Here is an 18774-nt window from a genome sequence, read left to right on the forward strand (position 1 = left end):
CTTGGATCATATTATTATTTTTTTGTATCATCTACACATAGCATGGGGCTTTACACAGAGAAGGTTTTCCAAAGATATTTGTTGAACTGATTTCATTCCATAAAGTATTCTCTTTAAAGATTCTATTTATTTGACAGACAGAGATCACAAGAGAGGCAGGCAGAGAGAGAGATGGAGGCAGGCTCCCTGCTGAGCAGAGAGCCCGATGGAGGGCTCTATCCCAGGACCCTGGGATCATGAGATGAGCTGAAGGCAGAGGCTTAACCCACTGAGCCACCCAGGCGCCCCAAGTATTCTCTTTAAATAGCAACTGGAAGGACAATTCAAGATATACTGTGGATTTTGAGAATGTGTTTTTTTCCCACTAAGTGGCTCTTTGTTTCTTTTTCCCTTCTGTGCCCCTCTTTTGAAGTGCCACTTGGGGGCAGCATTGAGTCAGCTTGCACTTCGATGTCCGGGAGGAGAAGAAAACACAAAACTCCAAAGGTAGGTAGGAGCTGACAGATAGGAAATGAATAATTCTCAAAATACGTCACTGGCTTTAAAATGACTATGCACTTTGCTACAGAAATCTATTTAAAAGCAGCACACCCTTCTTCATGCCTCAGGGGAGCTTTTGAAGATAAATGATTTGTTTTCCTTCTCACCCTGGGGGGCAAGGCAAACTGCAAGACATTTAACCATTTACTCACACAGCAAAACAGAGCCAATCTGCCTGCCACACCATAAAGGAAGATGCACTTAGTATACATTTATGAAGTGGAAAAGGCACATCCACTGCTCCCATTAATTACTACCTTAATAATTGCAATAATTAAATTAGTTCAATGAAACTGACATACAATGTTCCATCAGTCGGATTCTTGCCCTGCAACACTAAAGAGAAAAAGTTAAGAGCAGTGGCACGAGTTAGCAGAGGTTTTTTTTTTTTTTTTTTTTTTTTTTTAGCTAAGCAGCCTTCTAAAACGCTCTATGCCTAGTGCAGGGTCGATCCAATCTCCCACAGTTATATTTATGTCACTGCAAATACACGCTTAGAAACTCTAACGATGCTCAGAACTTTTGCCCCTGGATAGTACAAGATCCTTACCAGACAAAACCAATGTGTTAATTGTTTGATAAAACAAAGATTTAGACATTTCAGGTGTTTTTTTAAGGGACAAAAAGAAAGCTCGTAGAGGAACACCTCTGCCCAGCAACTAAACTCTGTCTGTACTCCTCGCCAGAATCTGAGGAAAAACCGTATACTTTTATACCAGTAAGGTTTCCACGAAATCAAAGAGAAAGGTGCAATAGGATACACCGGTTTCTCCACAGGCTCACAACCTAATTTCCGTGATATCTATTCCGCGATTTATTACAGAGGCATTGATCCTTCCCGTAGTCATTCAACAAACACTCAGAGAACATCAGGTATGTGTCCAGTACTAGCAATATAAGGATGAAAGGCAAATCTGTGTTTTAAAGAAGTTTATGGTCGGGTGGGGGGGGGCGGTGGGAAGGAACACATACACACACGCGTGCATGCCCACACACGCACGCCTGTGAATAATTACAATCACACAGATTTCCTTTAGGCTTGGAATCTATGATTCTTCTCGCAGCGAAACAAAATGACACTTCAGATGGTAGTTTCAGAGAGCACAGACCTCATTCGATAGATCAGGAGGGTGAGCCCGGGGATGTTAAAAGTTGTCAGTGGGTATTTGTGTCTTCCTGAAACGGCCATTTTGAAATTCTAACTCCAGAGGTGATGGTTTTAAGAAGGGGAATCTGTCAATGGAAAGAAAGCCAACTTCAAAGTAGGCTAGTAAATACCTTACTCGTTGTTTTACCACAGACTATATACCCTGGGAGACTGTCTCTCAGATTGTTCTAGAGAACTGCTCCAAAGCTTGTTAGTTAAGGGGAATTATAGAGGTATATACAAAGGGGAGAAAGAAATACATCTGCTGGCAAGCAGCTCTCCAAATACTTGCCCATAACAGGGTATAGTTTGTTAAGGTTTTAAATATCAGGTTTGCTGGTGTCCACACAAACACAAGAAAGACCCTCAGGTCACCTTAATATATTACGTTTCTATATCTGATCAAAAACACTGGATGTATACCTCAGCTTACTTGGTCTTCCATTTCTCCTTGTTTTTTATTTTTCCTTGCAGTCACTTGAGATGGTCACAGAAGGCTGACATCAGCTGCCTATATTATGCATTGGGGTTTGAGGGCATGGGGCTTGGGAAAAGGATTAGGTCATGAAGCTGGAGCCCTCGGGAAAGGGACCCAGGAGAGCCCGTTCTCTTTCTCTGTCAGGTGAGTACCTGGTAAGAGGGCAGCCATCCGCGAAGCAGCAGAACATTCTCAGCAGAACCGAATCTACAGGCATCTTGACCAAGAATTTCCCAGACAGAAATAAATGTTTGTTATTCAAGTCACCCCAGTGTGTGGTAATGTGTTATAGCAACCCACCCAGAGTAAGACAATGAGGACTTACTGGAAATCCATTTTTGTGTTTCTATGACTTTACTGATGTAAAAAAGGATTTCAAGTCATGTAGAAAAAGAAAAGAATTAACACTAAGATACTTGTTCTGATGAAAATTATGCAACTAGGATGCCCATCCTGTCAGTGGGAAAGCCACAGTCCCCATAGCTGGGTTGAGGTAGTTATCCAAAAAAGGAAAATAACCTTTATACGTTTCCTTTCCTGACTCCTCCCATGTTCCTAACTGCTTTGGGGCAGTTTTTTCCTTACTGGGTCATCTAGCTGGGGACATACCAGCCTGTTTTCAGTCCCTTTCCTTCAGTGTTCCTTTACTATGGGCCGTTTTTGATTTTCATGTGTAGTAGTTAATCCCAAACAGGCTAATTTTCTCCCAATAGGAACCAACCATAAATGCGCTGTGATCAAAGCTATGTAACAACTCATGTTTGGTTTCTGGTTTTTTAAAGACATTATTTATTTATTTGGGAGAGAGAGGAAGAGCACAAGCAGGGGGAGGGGTTGAAGAAGAGGGACAAGCAGACTCCCTCTGACGTGGGGAGCCTGACTTCACTTGGGATGGATCCTAGGACCCTGAAATCATGATCTGAGCCAAAGTCAAAGGCTTAACCGACTGAGCCGTCCAGGCATCCCTGGTTTCCATTGGAACGTTATAAAACTCTACCTTTACATTGCATCTCTAAACAGATATGCCTGTTTTTTTCATTGTCCTCATATTTTTCACTCTACTTTTGGAATTCAGATTATAAAGTATGTGTGTTGTCAAAATACGTGTTAATATATTTTATCCCAATATTGGGCCTCATGCTTTTAACCCTCAATAGCATACATTAACAATGCTACCTATTCTGAAGGAACGCGGGAAGGGGTGGCTTTTCTCTTCCCGCCACGTGTGGACACTCCCCCACTTGACAGCTAAACCAGAGAACACCCAGGTTGTAGAGACTGTTCTACACACTTCAGCTTGTAAGTGGACACTTTAGGCACGAGACCAGAAAACCTGAAAGAAGAGAGATTTTATGGAAGAAAACCTCTCTTCCACGCAACACCCTCCAATTGTTGTGGGGACAGGAGATAGGAGGCAAAGTGCTCAACCAGTTGAAGAAACTAGTGAGAGAGATAGCGTCTCTTCAGCTCCTTCTCTGAGAGCTGGCATCTTACACAGATGTCAGTGAGGGGTTGGAGGGCAATGTTGTATCCACTGACAACTTTGAGTTTGCCACAGGCTCCAAGGCGAGGTCAGGGCAGAACCTCAGACAGAATGATCACCATCTATAATAGACAACACGTGACTAGGAACAGTCCCTCTGCACTGATACAAAAAGTTCTCCTGGACCCAGATGTCTCCCTCTCTCCGCCCTCTGTGAACAGGTGTGATGGGAGCAGGACTTCCACCTGTGTGTGAGAATTACACAATTAAACCATGGATGGGAACACAGAACAGTGAATGAAATAAGGTGTAGATAGAGAAGGAGGGACAGAAAAATGCTGGATTCAATAGAAGAAACATCTCAGAGATGCTAGATTACATTTCCTGCCAAGAACAGAACTGGACACGGAGAACCAAAAATCAAACTGAGACATAGAAATTTTTTTTAAAGCGGTATTTCCAATACTTGGAATCTTGTCAATGATCATGACCATAAAAATGTATGTCTAGCATGCAAATATTCCATTATAAATATAAATTAGTTATTTAACACTGTGTCATCCCCAAAACTTGCCCCCCACTATCCTACAGCCTTGGATGAATGGGGCCGATTGAATCTTGAATATGTTTTTATCACTTAAAGTCCAGAGGTGTTGGTGCTGTTTACACAGACTTAATTGTTCTGTTAATATCACCTCTGATGTTTACAGTAGAGGCCTGTTTGTCCTGAGTCTAAAAGTAGAAAAGAAGCATTTACCGAAATATATTCATCTTTAGCTGTGAGAGAGGTTAACAAGGCATTTTATATTATTATTATTAGCAAATATGCATTTAAATTCCTTACCCATTAGGAATTCTCAGATGTCCATACAGATTGTGTTCTGAAGTAGATAAAATCTCCCAGGGAGGAGGTTGGATGCAAGTCGGTGAGCCTAAGTGATACTAGGGAGTCTGAGGGGTCCTGCTGGTTCCAGAAGGTTCTGGATGCACATGTCTCCTTTAAGAGGTCTTATATTTCCTGAGTTCCAAAGAGAAGGGAGAAGAGAGTGATAGCAGGGTGGGGATAAAATTAAAGGGGGGGGGGGATTCCATTTCCTACATCATGGTGGATTTTTAAAAAAAAACAATTGCAATGGGGTCATCAAAGTAGACCTGTCTGCTTCAATATTCCTGTTCCTTTTGGCAAGGGCGGGGCCATACACCCAGATGAAGCTAAATCATCCCCAAGTAGCCTCTTAGGGAACAAAGTCATGAGACAAGAAAGGCACAAGACTCTTTGTTTTTCAGATCTTCCGATACTCCCCCCAAATTGGGCACATCAACCATATACCTAAATATGAGATATTTGCTACTTACAAATAATTTAAGACAACGTTAAAGATATTTCTGGTTCGAAAATCTTTGTCCCGCTTGTCTATAGCCTATAGAATATCTATATTCTATAGATAATCTATTTTAGGGTTCAAGCATTCAAAATTGTATGGCCCCTCCATCCACCCTAAAACGCATACCCAACTCACCTGTTTAAGGGGAGTGTCACGGGCCCTTCCGTACCTAAATAAAACATCCACACTTTTTTTTTTTTAATTTTTTAATTTGCATTCCAAAAGTTCTGCCCCCAGCCCTACCACTTCGGTATCCATTTACTTACACCCCAACTAAATCATAATTACCAACTAACCCCCTTCACTCACCTTTCTTTTATAAAGGGTGAAGCCAAGGACAGTCAGGAATGAATGACAGATCCCTCCCCCTAAAACAGGACAAAATTCCATCTCTCTGGTCCCACCTTCTCCCTCCATCCCACCCCCCAGGAGGAAAGTCACCGTGGGCTTGGAAAGAGCATCACGCACTGTGGGAACACCGCCCCCTCCCCTCCGCAGACCTCCCCACTGTGCCTCTCAAAGTGCCGTCTGTAACCAATTGTTCCTGCTGAATAACAATGCGAGCTGCAGGGCCTTTCCGCCTGCCTGCAAATAGATTAGGCTGCGCGCTTTTCTGTGCGCTATGACAGCACCGCGAGCCCCCAGGAGCCCATTATCAGCCGCCAACAGATGGAGCCTATCAGCGCGCTGTCAGTCATCCGCACCTGTGGATTGCGCGCCCCGGCCAAAAAATTAATTGCTTAGAAATATATAATCGGTAGACTTAGATCGGAAAGGATTAAGAAAAAAAAAAAAAAAGCAGTTAAGCAACGGAACAAGGAAAAACCATACTCCACTAGGGAACCTTATCAACGTCCGCATATCTAAATGTCGGGACGCATTCGGCATTTGATTTGGTTTTCAAGCACCAGAGGAACAGCGCGATTAGAACCAAAATGTCTGAAAAGTTTAAAAAAAAAAAAAAAAGGGCAACTTGAAAGAAGGCATAATGCCCATTGCTTCAAAGTGGGTCATCCGCATGCATTCTGAAGAAAACAACACCCCCCCACACACACCCCCAATTTCACATTCAACCTGATGGTTTCTTTGTTCTTCTTATTTCTCCTTTGCCATGTTTTTCAGTTTTTCATATTTTACTGCTTCTAAGATTTCAGCCCCAGCAGGGAGATGTTTTCTGTTTTTTTTTTTTTTTCTTTTCCACAAAGGTTTCATGGGCCTATTTTTATAACTCATATTTTTCTAGCTTCCCTTATAGAGTTTTTTTTTTTTAATAGAAAAAAGTAGTCTTGATTCCATTCCAAAAATCTCTCTCACTCTGTGGCCTTTGGTTCTTTATCTTTTTTTTTTTAATCACAGTTACCTGTAAAATAAAGCTTGGGGATGCCTCGGTTAACTCTCAGTGGGTTAAGCCTCTGCCTTGGGCTTAGGTCATGATCTCAGGGTCTTGGGATGGAGCCCCTCATCAGGCACTCTGCTCAGCAGGGAGCCTGCCCCCCCCCACCTCTCTGCCTACTTGTGATCTCTCTGTCAGATAAATAAATAAAATCTTAAAAAAATAAAATAAAATAAAATGAAGCTTGATTGCAAAGATCCCTTGCAGCTCTGAAATCTCGTAGGACTCCATAAAATCTGTCTCCTCCGCCATTTAGAAAAAGCTTAGACAAAATATGGGGAATGGAAGCAAGGGATGGGGGGGGGAGGGGAACGACCCTAGGAGGAGTGCATGTTACAATTGCCCAGCCCAGCACTTTTCTTCGAAAATCTCTCCAATGAAACAACAGATCATTATTACTGGGGTCATAGTGAGGAAGTATGGTTCAGTAATTATGGGGCAGTAGTTGGCGTTATCTTAATTGAAGAATTAAATACAGTTTTAACCTGTCGACATTTTGCCTTATTTTAGTTTTAAAACAAATGTTGTCTTTGATCCCGGTACAGCAAAGCTGTGTCTAGTCCACATTTTGAATTGAAATACTTTTTTTTTTTTTTTAACTCTGCGAATAGACTTTTAGGGGCAATTAAATTCAATTAACAATAAATTAATTCGATAAACTTTTCTCATTTATCACGCATCCACTTCTAGCGTATGCGGGAAATAAAATATAGTGCCTTTCCTCAAGGAATTTGAAATGTAGAAGTCTGAATAAAAACAAGGGCTCAAATTAAAATGATAGAAATAACACTAGCCATCACTTCTTGAGCATTTATGATGTGTCTTTAGTCACTTAACACATGTCCACCGTCTCTAGTCTTGACAGTGCTGCAACATGTCATCCTTATCCTGTATTTTCTTTTTAAGACTCCAGCTTTTAGAGCGGTTTTAGATTCACAACAAAACTAAAAGAAGGTACATATATTTCCCATATGTCCCCTACCCCCTCACATACACAGCCTCTTCTATTACACCTCTGATCAGAGCGCTACATTTATTACAATTGATCGACCTACATGGACACATCATTAACAACACAGGCACCCAAGTCCATGGTTTACGTAAGGGTTCACTCTTGGTGTTGTATATTCTATAGGTTTGGACAAATCTATAATGACATGTATCCATCATTAGAGTATTGGATAGACTAGTGTTATTGCCCTAAATATTGTCTTCTACTATTCTTCTAAATATTGTCACCTACTCATCTCTTCTCCTACCCCATCCCTGCCATCACTGGTCTTTTTTTGGATATCTCTATAGTTTTGCATTTTCTAGAATAGCATATATTTGGAATCATACAGTATGTAACCTTTTCAGAGTACGCACTTAATAATATGTAGTTCAGGCTCCTCCGTGTCTTTTCATCGTTTGTTAGCTCATTTCTTCTTAGCACGGAGCAATATTTTATTTTCTGGATTCCGCGGGTCGTAGTTTATTAATCCAGTCACCAAACGAGGAACATCTTGGTTGCTTCCATGTTTTGTCAATTGTGAATAAGGCTGCTATAAATATTTATGGGCAGGTTTTTGTGTAGACATAAATGTTTGACTCCTGGGGGTAAAAACCAAGGACAGCGATTGCTGAGTCATATAGGAAAAATATGTTTAGTTTTTTTCAGAAACTGCCAAACAATCATCCAAAGCAGCTGCACAGTTTTGCATTCCTACCAGCAGTGAATGAGATGTCCTGTTGCTCCACATCCTCGTCAGCACTGGATGTTGTCAGTATTCTGGATTTTGGCCATTCTAAGAGGGGTGTCTAGTATCTCTTTATTGCTCTCATTTGCATTTCCCTCATGACATGGTGTGGAGAATCTTTCCATAGGCTTATTTGTGTTCTGTATATAGTCTTTGGTGAGGGGTCCATGACAGTCTTTGGCCCATTTTTTTTAATCGGGTTGTTCGTTTTCTTACGGTTTAGTTTTAAGCATTGTTTTTATGTTTTTTTCTAACACTCCTTCATCAGATGTATCTTTTGCAAATCTTTTTCCCCCAGTCTGTGGCTTGTCTTCTTAATTTTCTCAACATTGTCTTTTGCAGAGCACAAGCTTTTTAATTTTGATGAACTTCAGCTTATTAACTATTTCTTGAATGGATCGTGCCTTTTGAGTTATATCTAGTCACTAACTTACCCAGGGTCATTGAAGTGTTTTCCCATATTACCTTCTATGGATCGTATAGTTTTGCAATTTATATTTAGGTCTATGATCCATTTTGAGTTAATTTTTGTGAACAGTTTAAGGTCCGCATCTAGATTCATTTTTTCACATGTGTTTATCCACTTGTTCCTGCACCATGTATTGAAGAGACTGTCTTTGACCCATTGTTTTGTTTTTCCTCCTTTGTCAAAGATCAGTTGACTTTATTTATTTGGTTCCATTTCTGGGCTCTCTATTCTGTTCCATTGGTCTGCTTATTTATTCTTCTTCAATACCATATGGTCTAGAGTACGTTAGCTTTTTTTTTTTTTTTTAAGATTTTATTTATTTATTTGTCAGAGAGAAAGAGACAGAGAGAGAGTACAAACACAGAGAGCAGCCAGCAGAGGAAGAAGCAGGCTCTCCACTGAGCAAGGAGCCTTATGTGGGACTCAATCCAAGGACCCTGGAATCATGACCTGAGCCAAAGGCAGACGCTTAACCCACTGAGCCACCTAGGCGTTCTGAGTACCATAGCTTTATAGTAATTCTAGAAGTTGGGTAATGTCAGTCCTCCAGCTTTGTTCTTTTCCTTCATTATTGTGTTGGCAAATTACATCTTTCAAGAAACTGGTCCATGTCCTCTAGGATATTAAATTTGTGGGCATAGCATTTAGGATTATTCACAGTATTCCTTCAATGTCCATAGAATCTGTAGTGATGTCCCTCTCTCATTTCTGATATCAGCAGTCAGTATCCCGTGTTTGCAAATGAAAAACACTGAGTAACACACAGTAAGATTCGGTGCCTTATGCAGAGACAAACCACCTGGCAAGTATGGGAGCTGTACTCTGAGTTCAAATGTCTTCCTAAGCCACACCCTGCTCATAATACCAGGTAGCATATTTATTTCACAAGGGTGATACAAAATGGGTTTAGAAGTGGGATACATATCAGTGCTGAGAACACACTACGAAAGAATATACCTGATTTTAAGAAGGAATGTAGCTGAGTTTTACTTCTAAGCAGCCCTGAGATAAGCCAGATCCCCTGGCCATCACTCTCACTGCACACTGTACATCAGCTTTTCTGCTGCTCAACCCACTTCTAATAATGTTATGCTATACGTTATTCTATATGTTTTGGCCATCCAACAAATTCCTTTCCCACTAGAGTGTAAGTCTTGCCAGCATAGAAATCACTAACATGCTACTCAATGTTAACCAACCAGCCCTCGGAGTTGGCCCATCTCTGTGGTCAAATACTCACAAGCTACCAACATGCCGGCTACCAGCTTGTAAGGTTCCTACAAGTGTAACAGACCAGCCGCAGCACATCCCTGATGGGAACCAGCCATATTGCTTATCAGTATATCCCTAGGGCTGGCCCTTGGTGGGCTGTTGACATTTCTGTTGAATGAACGGGATTCCTTCCAAGCTCAAGTTTCTGAAAGGCCATATTTCTCTTGTGATCCTGTGTTTGGTTAGGAGATCAAAATCCCTATCTAACAGTCTGGACCTGGGGAAAGCTGTGATGACTTTCCAGGAGTCGTAACCACAGCAATCCAAGCACATTCACGCAACGGTTGCCGAAACTCACCCGTGTGATGGACCTGTTACAGGACTCAGGTTAGTCTGTGCACCTGACACGCCGCAAGCTTATGTCTGAGACACCAATTTCGAGGCAAAGGAGGCTTTATTGTTGGAAGAGCAGCCCATAAGAAAGCATTCCAAAATGCTTTCCCAAACTGCCTTTCCCTGCTAAGCCCAGCGACAACTTATCTATGTTTAGAGAAGAAGTTGATTAGACGAGAGGAGAGTAAGGGGTTTCTTGAAACCTTGAGGTGGGGGGCTTGAAACAATCTGGAGGTATACATTCTCCCAGAAAATGAGGTGGCATTCGGGACCTGGTACAATCAGGTACATCAGATAATTTCAAAACAAATGTTACTATCCAGTCCCCATTAGGTTTCCTCAATCAGTGGGTAAACAGGGAGTAGGGGTGAAAAAGGCAGCATTAATGATTGACTGAGCATGGGGCTAAGGGGTGCATAAAACGTAATTAAGTAGGGAACAAAACAGAACATGGCGCTAAGTTAATAATGCAACTAATCTAACTACGGTTCTGCTTTATGCTTTCAAAACAAGTCCAGGAACCAAGGGTCCAGCCTCAGACCTCTCAGGTCTGGTTGGACAGGAGGGGATGAGAAAAACATAGCTACTATCTTTGATCTTCAGGAAAAAACTCATGTGTCGGATTTATGAGGGTTTAGTCACAGCCACTGCAAATGGTGATATTTAGACTTATTACTCTTACATTTCATAGGTCTGGCCAGTGCGGATCCGGAGAACTTAGCTGGTGCCTTTGTTGGAGGCATTGCCATTCTCACTCGATCTTTAAAGTGCATTGGATTAGAAACAGCGACATAAAGCCCCCAAGAAAGCCCTTGCTCTTCAAGCATTGTACCCTCTTGATTTTAACGGCGGCTACTGCTGTCCTTGCTCTCACCAGAGGCATATGTGAACATCTCCTCCACGGAATTATGAGCCCCTGGAGAAGAAACGTGTGTTCCTTTATATCTTTCCCATGTGGTTTCCTCAAGGAGCCCTCAAATTAAATGCACCTTCCTATAATGACTTAACTATGTTAATCTTATGAAGGCATACGGCCTCACAGGGCCCAGGACATGGCTAACAAAACCTACATTTTGGAATCTGTTTTAAGTGCATTTCATTCACTGTACCTCTAGGCTTTTAGATAAAAAGAGACATCGAGGCTTATATTTAGGGCTTTACTCTTAAAATTCTCAGCTACTCCTTTTCTCCCTCATTTCGTAAGTTATATTTCTCCCCATTGTTATTAAGAGCTTGGACTGGGGTGCCTAGGTGACTCAGTCGGTTGGGCATCTGGCCCTTGGTTTCGGAGGCTCTAGTTGTGATCTCAGGGTCCTGGGATCCATTCCCGATCCTCATGTCCACTTGTTCCTCTCTCTTCCCTGTCCTCCTCTCTCTCTCTGTCTCTCACATAAACAAATACAATCTTAAAAAAAGAAAAGAAAAAAGAACATGGACTACAGAGCCAAACTATCTTGGTTAATATCCTACATCTGCCTTGGTTTACCTAACATGAACTCTCTATGCCTCAGTTTCCTTATCTGTGAAGTGTGGGAAATAATTGTGCCCTCCCCATTGGGCTATTGTGAAGATTCAATGTCATGATGTGTGTCAAGTGCTAACAGAGTGAATACGCTCAGTAAATGCTAGCTAGTTCTATACATATTTTATTCCCATATCTGCCTCCCCCCTTAAAAATGTTTCTAGATTTTTTTTTTTTTTTTTGAGATGTGCTTGATTTACTACCTGGATGTGTCTGAGCTTTTATGTGTATTTATGATCTCTCACATGGGGCTATAAAAAATCCCATTTAAGCAACATTGGGTATCTGTGAAAAGCCTGTGGCTTCTTGCTGGAAAAAGTCACTACCCTTCTATAAAATAGATCAGAACTCTGATGGCACAGGTCATGCTGGAAAATGGTGATCTTTAAGTTCGTTAGAATTAACTCTAAAGGGTGTTTTCTAATGCCCAAAGTGAAAATGACCTATCAAAGTAGATAAAAATACATTGTACAGAAAGATGGCATTTTTAGAGGACGTGTTATTTACCATACCTGTCACCCAGGCTCATTCGCTATGGTGGTGGGGACATCCCCTGACTACATGCATAAATGAAACAGATCAAATGAGACATTTCTTGCTGCAAACTAGTGTGTTGTTGTGCAATGAGAGTGGCCCAGAAGTGAGAAGGTCAGAACTCTCGTGTTGATTGCTATTAAGTCGTGGTGTGATCTCGTACAAGGCTCTTCACCTCGGCAGAGTGTGTTTTGTTGTCTATAAGAGATGATGATTGGGAGAGACAGGTTGTGAAGTCTTTCCAGCTCTATGGTGCTGTAGTTTATTTCTATTCAGCATTGTCAGCCTCAGGATTATCTAGCTTTAATGAAATGGGGAAGGCAGGACAACCTGATCTTTGATGAGATGATGATGTGCTCAAGGTTTATTTCTCTCTCTCCTTTCTTGAACTCACTCATTTGATGGACGCAAAGGACTTCCTTGGACAGTTTTCATGAATTCAAGATCAGATAAATGAGAACAAATAAGTGTATGATGAGTGAACATTTTTTCATGACCTAATTCAAATTGATCATTTCAAAGCCTGTCTCCTGGTTCTGCACCTGGAAGACAGTATGCAAGAGAGGACTCTTTGTTTCCTGGTGCCACAGGCTTCACATTTTAAGATATGATAGAGCATTCTCCTTCTGAGATAAACATTCACTAATCTTTTATTTGCATCTCCAAATGGCATTGACCTTTGATCATTTCAAGGACCCAAAGAGCATACTTCCCAACCAATTCAATGCAAGCTGCAAAGAATTGGTTCTTGTTGCATTGTGCCCCGGTCCATTGCAGGTAACCCATTCTGTAAGACCCCAGGGGAAGAGCCCCTTGGGACATTTCTCTGTTATCCCCTAAGGGATCACATACTTAGACATTATGAGGGGATATCTACCTATTTTAGCTCCATTAGGAAATGTTTACTATCTTTCTGATTAGAAAAATATTTTTAATAGCATTTCCTGTCTCTGATTATAAAATTAACTACTGATGCGTAAGTTCCATGCCAAACACAGTTTTGTGACCTGACCTTCTCATCTAAAATTATACAGGTGGTATTTTCCAACATCTGTATTAATAAAGATATTTTTAAATGGTGGCATAGTGTTCCATTACATAAATCTATTGTAATTTGTTTAATTAACCTTTCCACTGTTAAATACTGAAGCTATTTCTGGTTTTCGCTCATAAATAAAACTATGGTATACTTCATCGTATATAAATTATAGTACACATCTCTGATTATTTCCTTAGAACAATTTAATATCAGTGGAATCACCAGGTAAGGGATATTTCTTTTTTCCCCTCCAGCAGTCACTGGGAGGATCTATTTTATTGCATGATCCCCAAGACTCCAAAATATCATTGATGAAACATCTGTCAACTTGATAAAAGAAAAATGAAAATTTGCATGTCTACAATTACTAACGTAGTAATTCTTATCATTTTTTTTTTTTTTTTTTGGTACGTGAGTTATCTACATGGGTCCTTTTGTGTTTTCAAGGAACCTACTGAAAGGGTCTTGAAAAACCTATGAGTTGCCACATGTGACCACTATGTGAGTGGTACCTTGTAGCTCCATGAAGAAGTACCAATTGTGAGAAACTCCTTCAGCAAACCTCTTGTATGTCCCGCCCTGGAAAAGGCAGGACAATATGACAACGTATCAGAGGGCAGTTGATAGATGGGGCTTTGGACTGAATGTCTGCGTCTTCCCAAAATACATATGTTGAAACCTAATCCCCGTTCTGGTGATGCTTGGAGGTGGGGCCTTTGGGACACGATGAGGTCATGACCTCATGAGGGTGAAGCCTTTATGAATAGGATTCCTGCCCGCCCAACAGAGACTCCAAACAGGTCCCTTGCCCTTTCCATCATGTGAGATTGTAGCAGAAAAGACCACTGGCTCTGAAACAGGAAGGGGGACCTCACCAGACACTGAATCTGCCAGTGCCTTGATCATGGACTGCCAGTCTTCAACTGTGGAAGATCAATGCCTAAGACAGATTAACAGGAGGAAAAAAAAAAAAAAAACAAACCCACAAAGTTTTATTATGTGCACACGAGTCCCAATAATGAGAGTGAGATCTAGAGAAATGGCCAAGGTGGGCAGTTTTCATACATTTTAGGCAAAGAGCCAATAAATTTCCGAGGGCATTACAGGTTAAGGGAAACCAGTGTTTGGGACTTTCAGTTAAGGAATTCATAGCAGAATTTGGTCTGAGGTAGTAGATTAGGAAAAAGTAATAAGGTCAGAGGTCGCTACCCCCCTCTGGGCAGCATCCCTGTTCTCTGTTCGAGTCACCGTACTCACCTTGCTCTCGAAATGTGCTTCCTTCCCTCACCCTTTCTGATCACCTCTAGTCCTGCTGCTCTGACTGGCGATTTCTGGGCAAGAGGAGCAAAGAACCAGAGGTCGGGTGATGGGGTCCGTGAAAGAGGCACCGGAGAGGTCAGGTCTTACCAAGATTTTTCTCCATTTCATTTTGGGTAACTGTTAGTATAAATGCTTTGACTCCTGATGGCATTGTTTTTTATTTTTCTTACTTTGTGCTTCTGTGTCAGTGTCAGGCTGAGGGCACAGACCCCCCTAAAATGGGCCCCTTTGGCATGAAGATGATTTTGAGTGAAAAACAAGCAAGGGGCGCCTGGGTGGTTCAGTCGTTAAGCTTCTGCCTTTGGCTCAGGTCACGATCCCAGGATCTTAGGTTGGAGCCCTGCATTGGGCTCCCTGCTTGATAGGAAGCCCGCTGCTCCCTCTCCCACTCCTGCTGATAGTGTCCCTACTCTCACTCACTCTCTGTTAAATAAATTAATAAAATATTTAAAAAAAAGAAAAAAGAAAAAGCAATCAAAACCCAGCAGATTCAGGAGAGGATCTTTACTTCCCCCAATAGTGCCTAAAAGAATTGAGATAGAGCACCTGCTCCAGTAGGGAGCTAGCACCAGAGAGAACCGCATCATATTATTACAAACGAGGTGCGGTAGACAGGGAGAAACCTAGGAACACCTGTTTGATTGATCAAAGTCCTTCATGCCCCATGGTTTCTGAGGACCCAGCAAACACGTGTTTACCAAACATTGACGCTTTTTCATCTTCCTGTGCTTGCATTCCCTCCCTTTTGAAGTCTCAGACCTCTATCCCCTTCTCCTTATTTGAAGAGGACCCCTCTACTTCATTTTGCTTGACTCTCCTAGGAATTTCCCCATCTGTGTGGACTCCTGGTACGTAAGACATCACATTTGATTTTCTCCTGTTTGCCTGTCTCCTGTCAATTTGATTCTTAGCCCAGCTAGGACCTAAGAGGGGACAGGAAATTCTTGCTTCCCGACCGATGCATTCCTGATATTATATTTCGAACAAAGCCATTGTGGAATTGAGGTGGGGGAGGTCTGGACAAAACATCTGCCTGATAAAGGGTAATGACATTGACCTGTAAGAGAGTGGCCAAGGAGGACCAACGCCGTAACAGAGAATCAGATGTTTTCAGAATCAACTCTCAATCAGTCCTCATGGCCATTTATTACATAATGGATAAAACCATTGGGCTAATGAAGCGAGTGGGCTTCCTGTGTGCGTAGCTAATGGTAAGGAGTATGCCAGCTTATGGAATGTACTCTCTTGACGGCCATCTGTTTGTCCTTTGATGCATTTCATCTTAAAGGAAGATTTATCCCAATTAAACAACTTGAACTACCAATAAAAGCTACACTAGTGTATTCCCACACGCTCTGTCGAACTTCTGTGTGTCATCTTTAAGGTCTGTTCCCATGACCCGGATTGGATTAATTTGAATGAGCCGCTCCTCTTACTCTTGGTTCCAGCCTCTGATCTTTTCATGAACAGTTGTTGGCTGAACCTCAGGTTTCCTTCTCTCCAGTGATAACGCCGGTGATAGCAATGTAACTCCAGAAACCCCTGGATATTCACCACCTGTTTGGTTCTTTTCCATTCGGTTTCAGATCAAGTCTTGGTGCCACGTGTTGTGAGGCCGCGTCTATCCCAGAATAGATCCTGACAAACAGTCCGTGAAAGACAGGCGGCAGCTGGCTGACTGGGAAGGGAGCTCTGTCTCTCTGCCAACTGCCACACCAGCCCCCGGCAGCGGGTATTCAGTAAGTGCCTACTCAATGCGTGGAATCCGAATCATTTAAAATGTGGTACTTGCCCGTACTATTGGCCTAGGACTGCACCACACAGCACATGGCTGGGGGAGCCGCCTGTCCCTCTGTTCTCTGGAGGTGGCCTCAAGCGACCAGTGGCAGTTATGGTTCTTCTTTCTCCCGGTCCTCACCTCACCTCACAACAAGGAAGCCATTGTTCACCAGCGTCCATCTCCAATCTGTGGATTCGATTCTAAAGTCTTGTAAACCTGAACCATGTGAATTCACGTGGGATTTGTACAACAAGACATTAGCTGAGGGGCCCCTGGGAGGCTCAGTCAGTTAAGCACCTGCCTTTGGCTCAGGCCATGATCCTGTGGTCCTGGGATTGAGCCCTGCTCGGGCTCCCCACTCATTGGGGAGTTTGCTTCTCCCTCTCCCCCTGCTTGTGCTTTCTCAAATAAATAAACATTTTTTTTTTTTTATAATTAGAAAAAGAGAAATGCCTCTTTTCATTTTTTTTTAAAGGCAAGGCTGCTTCTTTTCCTTCAGGGATTTCTGCTAGCGTGTGGTGGGCAGGGCACCGTGTCAAGAAGAAAACCACAGGCCCAGAATGGCAATGTTGCCACTGAGGTTACAGCCCCAAGTCAATAACCCGAGACATAACACCAATGTGACTGCAGTTTCAACCCCCCAAACATGCAATCTGTCACCAGGCAACGTGGCGATTTCCTAGTCAGCACCAGGGAGTTACCTGTGGACCCATTCCCTCCTTCTAGGGCGACCTGGCCTAAAGCAACAGATTCTTTGCTCATCATTTCCTTTTTTTCACTTTCTATCTTTAAAAACAGTTCCTTTTCTGCAGCATTTCGGAGCTCCTCTCTGTTTGCTGGAAGGGATGCTGCCTGATTCAGGAATCGATGAAGAAGCCAGTTAGAGCTTTGAAATTTCCGTGGTTGCATTCTTGTTTCAGAACAACCCTGTTCTCCCATGGTTGCTGTGGCAGCTCTTCCTCCTGGCTCCTTGAGAGCAGGGCCAGGTCGTGGGACAATCAGGGTTTCCTTAGTGAAATAAGAATCTTGGCGGTGCAGTTTCTGCTCTCTGTCTACTCAGGAGAGGATGAGTTCTGTGACCCTGAGTTGCTGCGTGAGGGTCATTGTCTACACGCTCTCTACCCAGCTGGTTTCACCTACTCCTGTCCTGTCGCCGTGTTGATTTCTGAGGCTTCCCCAGAGAACACCTGGAGGTCTCGCAGACAAATCCATCCTATCCAAAGTGACACGAAGTCATACAGTGCAGAATCTCCTTCCCCCGTGAAATGGAAACACTCTCTGGAACAAAAAGCTTTTGACTATTAAAAGGACAAATTTGGGCACGGGAACAGTTTCAAGGCTGCTGACTGCCCTAGGTTCCCACGATCCTCAGAAACAGGTTTGCTCTTTGCAAGCACTTTTTTGGGGGAACTTAAGGAAGACAGAGCACCTTCTGATTCCTCCTGCATTATAAAAGCAAACAAAAAACCAAGGGCAATTTCTCAAGAGGGGAAGTCGCTTTGAAAAGCACCCTGAGGCCATATAAATAAGTAATACCTAATTAAAATGCAGATTCTCCAATACCCCCATGGGGATGATTCATTTATCTGGGGTGGGGCTCAAGATCCCATTTTATGGAGTACCTGGAGGCACCCAGGCAGGCACTGTTTTGAGAAACAGGGACCAAGCTTCAAGTTCTATCTGGGGCATTCCAAAAACATACTCTCTTTACATTTTAAGGAGAGAAAAATGTCTACTTAAATTACACCAAAGCAGGGGCCTCATAGATTTAAGGTGGTCGACACAAGGGAGACATACACTCGTTTCATTTCCCCTGCTTCACAAAACCATTTTTTTCTAGCCCTTGTTTTTACGCCTAATGAGTTACTAGCTGATCCCAGGAGGATTTGAGGGGATGGACTTGGCCTTCTGACCACTCCCCCGACACTAACCAATCCTCTCATTCTGGCCAACAGGATGCAGCTCTGTGCCAGGGGACTGAAACAAGCCAGCAGTGTGTGACCCTGACCCCTCTCCGGGGAAAGGAGTCTGAGTTTACAGTGATGGGGTCTATGCTGCGTCTCTCTGGGCTCCCGCACAGACACCTTCTGAGAACTGTCCTCCTTGGGATTCCTTGTGTAATCCTGGTTACGCACTAGGATCACCTGCCAAGCTCTTCAAATCCCCAGGTCTCTCGAGAGAGACTCGGATGGCAAGGTCTTACTAGGTTGCTGAAGGAACAATGTCCGAGCAGCTTTGAAGGTTGAGCCCCCCCCCCCCCCCCCCCCCACCGCGGGGGCGCTGAGAGAGCCTGCTGGAAAGGACGAACATATCTGCAATGGGATGGAAGCATTGGTTTAT

General features: G+C 42.7%; 1 long non-coding RNA gene across 3 annotated transcripts; it reads right to left on the reverse strand.

The window, feature by feature from the left end:
- Positions 1-2939: 2939 nt before the first annotated feature.
- Positions 2940-5727, reverse strand: LOC309868388. Of its 3 annotated transcripts, none has more exons than XR_014313675.1 (4): positions 5534-5727; positions 5343-5401; positions 4493-4666; positions 2940-3893 (listed from the first exon to the last, which is right to left on the reverse strand). It is a non-coding gene; the product is annotated as an uncharacterized lncRNA (long non-coding RNA). The 3 variants fall into 3 exon arrangements; XR_014313676.1 differs by lacking the exon at positions 5534-5727 and adding an exon at positions 5475-5531; XR_014313677.1 differs by lacking the exon at positions 5534-5727 and having other exon boundaries at positions 5343-5438.
- Between the last annotated feature and the right edge of the window lie 13047 nt (positions 5728-18774).

This window comes from Mustela nivalis (assembly GCF_964662115.1).
Source record: "Mustela nivalis genome assembly, chromosome: 7".
Taxonomy (NCBI): Eukaryota; Metazoa; Chordata; class Mammalia; order Carnivora; family Mustelidae; genus Mustela; species Mustela nivalis.